The sequence below is a fragment of the Bidens hawaiensis genome, unplaced genomic scaffold (assembly GCF_021521415.1).
Source record: "Bidens hawaiensis isolate Kalapana, Puna unplaced genomic scaffold, B.hawaiensis_p1.1 tig00008407_1, whole genome shotgun sequence".
NCBI classification, from domain to species: Eukaryota; Viridiplantae; Streptophyta; class Magnoliopsida; order Asterales; family Asteraceae; genus Bidens; species Bidens hawaiensis.
The window spans coordinates 636,575-642,795 of NW_027491597.1; the positions used below are offsets into that span (position 1 = coordinate 636,575).

At 34.8% G+C, this 6,221-nt stretch overlaps 1 pseudogene across 1 annotated transcript; it reads right to left on the reverse strand.

The window, feature by feature from the left end:
• Positions 1-620: 620 nt before the first annotated feature.
• LOC143529009 (uncharacterized) lies at positions 621-5,922 on the reverse strand (annotated as a pseudogene). The gene is made up of 10 exons (XR_013134580.1): positions 5,277-5,922; positions 4,507-4,627; positions 4,295-4,380; positions 3,851-4,210; positions 3,674-3,774; positions 3,508-3,574; positions 2,969-3,196; positions 1,617-2,077; positions 1,462-1,534; positions 621-985 (listed from the first exon to the last, which is right to left on the reverse strand). The product of XR_013134580.1 is annotated as an uncharacterized LOC143529009 (transcript).
• Positions 5,923-6,221: the final 299 nt, after the last annotated feature.

A 6,221-nucleotide genomic window follows, 5' to 3' on the forward strand; every position in this document is an offset into this window, starting at 1 on the left:
TCAATTCTACACAATGAAACACTGTGAGCCTCGCCACGAGATGGGGTTCCACATGTGACCACCCCCGGCGTAAAAATCAGTATTAGGTTATTTAACGAGAAAAGATCAGTACAAGAGTGTGAGTATAAGTGGGAAAAGAGCATACATGAGTCTTTCATCTTATGTGTTATATATAGTCGGAGTTTTAGGGCAGAGGTCATCAATAACGTCCTTGGTCCCTACCTGATGAACTAATTAATAGATCGTGACGGTGACTACCTGAATTCTATTGATTGACAGGGATTATTCTTTTTGTAATTTTGGGGACCACATAGATCGTGCAATTAATTAGCGTCGGATCTGGATCTATTCATGACCCGGGTCATATCTCTTGAATTAGAATTCAATTTTATTTTATTTTTGCAACCAAAGTTAGTTAGGTCAAAAATGATGCGACAAATTTAGAACCAGAATTTATTTTTAACTTCAACAATTTTCTGAAAATTTTGGAACCAATTTATTGTTGAAATTTAAATCTATTTTTTTTTGTCACAATTTTACAACCTAATTTGTGTGTGAAATATAACTTCAGTTGCAACTAAATTGTTTTCATGTATATATGACCGATTTGATGTTGGAATTTTACTTTAATTTCTACATTAATTCTTTTTCTTTCTTTCAAGCTCGTTTAAGTTCAACTTGTTTATTATACATCTACATACAAGTCCACGCATTAGCCATTTATCTACATATCAGACTAAAAATCTGAATAACCAAATTAACGATCCAATAAACACACGCTATTCTACCCAATTTATATCCAAATCTTTAAGCTTCACCATCCACTTCTCGGTATCCTGTGAAACATCAGGTTTAGACGTCGCTTTCTCTCCATCATTAACGTTGTTTCTCATTCTGTTTGGATGTCCGACCTTAAGTGACAAAAGACGTGAAACTTCATGCAAACCACCCCATTTCTCCAATGCCCGTGCTATATCATAGCGACCTACAAAAGGCATAAACTTTAACATTATAAAGATTTCCATGCATTCACAAATCTTAAGAACATCTAAATATATATGTAAAAAAAAAATATTGATTCCATAAGTATCTATGCCATTGTTCGATCTTACTCCAAAATAAAAAACTTGGAACAAATTATTTGCTGTTCAAATGTTCAATTGGTATAACAATGATAAGCACATGCCATAACCACCACCAACTAATGCATTGGTTTTGAATTTTATTTTTTGTCCCTTTAAAAAGTTGCAATAAGCCCTCACTTTATTCAAACTTACCATTTAAACCGTAGACTTTTCTAATATTTTTACTTTTCTTTAGCCAACCAAACGCCGACAAGTGGCATTCTCACGAGCTTTCTTTCCGTTCACAACTTTTAAAATATGATGTTCTATTAAATTCCGAATATGTCGTTGCGACGTTCTTATTTTTATCTACGTTTTGATAAAAAAAATAGTTTACCTCCACGCTCAAACGATTTTCTACTGGGCATATAGGCGGGGTCCATCCCCCAGCTCTTTTGGAAACGACTAATCTGTAAATTCGAAAATCATAATAATAATCAGATTATAGAAAAAGAATAATAACAACAATCATGGTAAAAGTACAAAGCTGACCTCTTCTTTTAAATTCTCGAGGTGATCCCAGTACCCTTTCGGTTTATGGTCTTTGTAAGCAAGTGAAAGATTCATCAACGAAGCAATTTTTCTAAAACCGCCTCTTCGTGAAATCGCCTTCTCCATATCAAATCTTCCATGTTTTCTTAACTGACTTCTCATTGGCATAAACCCTTCTTGCCCGTGTTCTGAAATGAATTTAAGAAGCTCAGTTTTGAGTACTTCAATGTAATGTCTTTATGTAAGCCAACAACCCGGTGTCTTCGTCTAGAAGGATTTTCATCATTGTTTTTTGATGACTGTTTTGATGGAATGTCACTAATATGCTTGATATTGGATCTAGTATCATTGTCTCGTGCTTGTGATGTATCGTTACATACTTCAACATAAGTTTGTGATTCTTTTTTCTCGATGTAGTCACGAATTGCACATAAGTTTGATGGGAGGTCTTCATAGATGACCTAATCATGAAATGGAATAATGTTTAAAACAATGAACATAAATGGAATTAGAATTTGGGTTGTGTTTTATCTCAGACGGGTCAAATTAGTCAAATTAACAAACTCGCTAAGAAAAGAGTTTGAAAGGGTCAAGATTAGCCCAAAACCTATTTTTGATGCATGCTACCTCCTAAAATGTAACTAACACGGTAATCATATATAAACAATCTGAAAGAATAAAAACTAAAAAGTGTGTGCATATCAACCCAACCTAGTGCCTAGCTCAATTAACCTATAGCTAAAATATGTCCAATTTAAACTAGGGGTGTAAACAAGCCAAGTTAGCCGAGCCGAGCCCGAAAGTGACCTAGTTTCGAACTCTAATTCTAGAGCTCGAGCTTGGCTCGTGAGTAATTTTCAAGCTTGAGCTCGGCTAATTTATTAATTATTAATTTAATAATTGTTATATAATATATGATATAACTTACATTATTATTATTATTATTATTTTGTCTTTAAGTATTAAGAGTATTTTAGTCATTTTACATGCATTATGAAACAATAGGGAGCAAACATGTAATTTTCAAACTTAAGGACCAAACTTGCAATTTGGGAAAATCATAAGGACCATTCAAGCAACTAAATCCAAATAAAAGTTCTATAAATAATAGGCTTGTTTGAGCTTAATAAGAGAAGCTCAGGCTTGTGATCGTCTATTAAAAAACCTTATTTTTAGGCTTGAGCTCGTTTAAGCTCAGCTAGGTTCGAGCTTTTAGCGAGCCCATCTCGATTAGCTCATGAACAGGCTCGTATACACCCCTAGCTTCAACCCGTTGACCTACCCAATAATCTTGCCACTTCTATTTACAACTCCATTGAGCCAAAGAAGCTTCAAAAAACAAGATAGCTCACCTCTTCCATGATGGCCTCAGAAAGTAACGAACCCGAATGCATCTTTGATTCCACACTGTATTTCAATAACGTGTGGTGATTGCCAAGTTGTTCAAGGATCCATCTCCCGTTAAACGAATCAAAATCGCCTTCAACTTGCTCAAATGTTATTTCTTGCTCAAGGAATTCACATAAATCTAGGACAACACGCGCATGAAGTACCATGTACAACAATCCCTTGCATCCTTCCTGCATGATGAAACAAATTTGTTTATGTTCGTTCATTTGCGTTCATTTATGCTGGTCATTTTACGTTTGTTTATGTTCATTCGTTAATATATTCATTTAAATGCTTTAGGCCCATTAGATTTTAGTCTAGTTTTAATATATTCATCTATGTTTAGTTATGTATGTTCATTAACTGTTCGTTTATACTGTTAACGAATGGGCACACACGAACATGAACATGTTCATTTCCTAACAAATGAACACGAACATGCTCCTTCGTCCAGTTCGATTACAAGCCTACATGTGATCCTATGAAGGAAAACCAAAAATACCTGAAGAATCCGAACTTTGTTGTTTTCTCGCGCTAAGACCTTGCTAATAGCTAAATTTGGAACTATCCTGCAAGAAACGAAAACCATATAACAATATTAAGTGCATATAATTGTATAAAAACTCTAGCTTTATATCTTTCAACCATATTAAAGATATATGACTTACTCAGGAAGGGTCTCATAAGAAGTCAAAACATTCCACACTTCACGAACCGGAGCTTTCACAGTTATGCTAGCAAAAACACATCGATGAACACCTCCATTTTCCTTTTAACACAAAGTCATTATTAATAATAACAAACATAATAGCTTCCATGTCCATTAATAATAGTTAGTCACTTACCAATAGGCCATCAAATCTTCTAAGATGAATTTCATCCACCTTGCAAGGGCTATCAATGTGGCATGTTTTGCCAAACACTCCCCAATTGTTGTTTACTTCAACAGTTTGTTTGGAAGCTACAGTAGGGATATTCTTATCCAGGTTACCATCAATATCTATGGTGGTTGAAGTTGCAGATTGTAAAGCTGAATAAACATCTGTGATTATATTCTCATTTCCTTCAAAATTTTCTCGGATCTTCGCGCAATAGCTTGAAGATTCACAGGAAGGTCAGATCGAATAATTCTCTCCATAAATATTGCAGGAATGTTGAAGTTTGGTATTACATTAACTTCATAAGACAGAATTGCTGTTGAAGACCTGCAAATAATAGAATTGCTAATGTAGTTAACAGAATAACAGTTTATAATATTTGTTATAGCTATAACTAGAGTATGATTATACCTTCTCCCTGATTTGACAGACCATTTGCCTTCAAATTTCTTAAAATCTCCATCAACCATCGAAAACTGGAGTTCACGACCATTAGCCTGATCTACGAAAAATGTTTACAGTTAGCATTAGAATCAGATTGTATAATTATGAAGTTTCCAGATACTAATCCGAAAGGAAAACACAAACATATCAAATTCATAAGACATTAAATAAATACTTACTGAGTTTGGAAACTCTTGGAGATCTAAAACAACACGAGCTTCAATATGCCAATATAGTGCTCTCTGCAAGCCTCTCTGTTCCAACCATATTCGTCCAGGATGAGCGCATGGAATTCTCGCACTAACGATAATAATATCAAGTATCAATAGGGCTATAAACAAACCAAACCGAACAAGACCTTATTCATGTTTGTCCGTTAACCTTTTACCAGATAAGCGAACGGTTCACAAACACCTAACCGAACAAATTTCTTGTTCGTGAACGCTTCACAAACACAAATGAACACAAACCATGTTTTATTTTATTTGTCTAACCGAGAATGGTCACTGTCAACGGTTTGGTCCGGCTACCAAGTTTGTGTTGTTTTTTATGGGCATATTCATATGTTAATTTATATAAAAATTAATCACATAATACTCATATGGGAAAGTTAACTGTTAACATACAAATTAAATTAACGTGCTAACTGTGAGAATCAAGTAGTGTAATTATATATACAAGTAGTGTAATTATGTAATTATTCTATGCTGTATATATAATTACACTACTTGATTCTCACAGTTAGCACGTTAATTTAATTTGTATTCGATCCAAACCCTACTCATATATATTTTTGTATTATAATTAATAACTTAGCTTAGATTCATATGACACTATTAGTAAACTGATTGTAAAATATTAATAACCTTTAACAAACAAACATAAACGGACGCAAACGACAACATTATCATTATCGAACGTTCAGGAACACAACTGAACAACGCAGTACCTAAAAATGAGATTAGGTATGAAATCAGCAAGCCTTTCGTAATCCGTAAGAGCAGTCCACACCGAATCGACATCCGCATCGACTACAACTTCCGACTTCACTCGACGCTCCCTCCACGATATCACCTCCACTTCACACTTCACTTTCCTCTTCCTCCCGCCTTCTTCATACAACACCACTTCCTCAGCACTTATTCCGTTAACATTCCCGTTCATCGCATTATTATTATTATTACTCACAGACTTACCAAAATTATCACAACCGCTAATCGAATTGAAACTCGAATTCGAAAATTTGAAATAAATGTTGTTTCTCCGACTGATTTTCCGGCGGATTCTGACGGAACTGTTTACGACGCCGTGGATATGGACGTGACGGTGGCCGGATAAGATGGCTGATCGGAGACTAGCATAGTGAGTGTGAGTGTGTGTTTTTGAGTGTGAAACAGTGTGTGTTGTTATGGGGAAATGAGCGGGTGAAAGCTGGTGGTTACGGTTGTGGATAAATATTTACTTTTATGATCCCTGAACTATGAATGATTTGTCATCTTAAACGTATTTTAATTGTGGTTAGTATTCGTAGTTAATCGATGCCACTAGATTAGATTGATAAATATCTGACGGAATTTTTTCAGCACGGCAAGTGACGCACCCGCTGACTATGCGCTTAGGTTATATGTTTTTCTTTTATTATCACATGATTTGAATACTCGTCATTTGAAAAGATAAAGTTTCATCAAGCATCTTAAATTAAATCTATTGGATCAAAAGCTCTTTTAGTAAAGATGCTTGAGTAAATTTGTTATTTTTATTTGACTAAATACAAGTATACAACACGATAGGTTTATATTTAAAAACATGGTTGTAAAAATCGTGTCTAGGCACCGAGTACTCAACGAGTAATTCCCGAGTAATCCCTGCTTAGGCTGAGTTCTCGGTGAGTCAT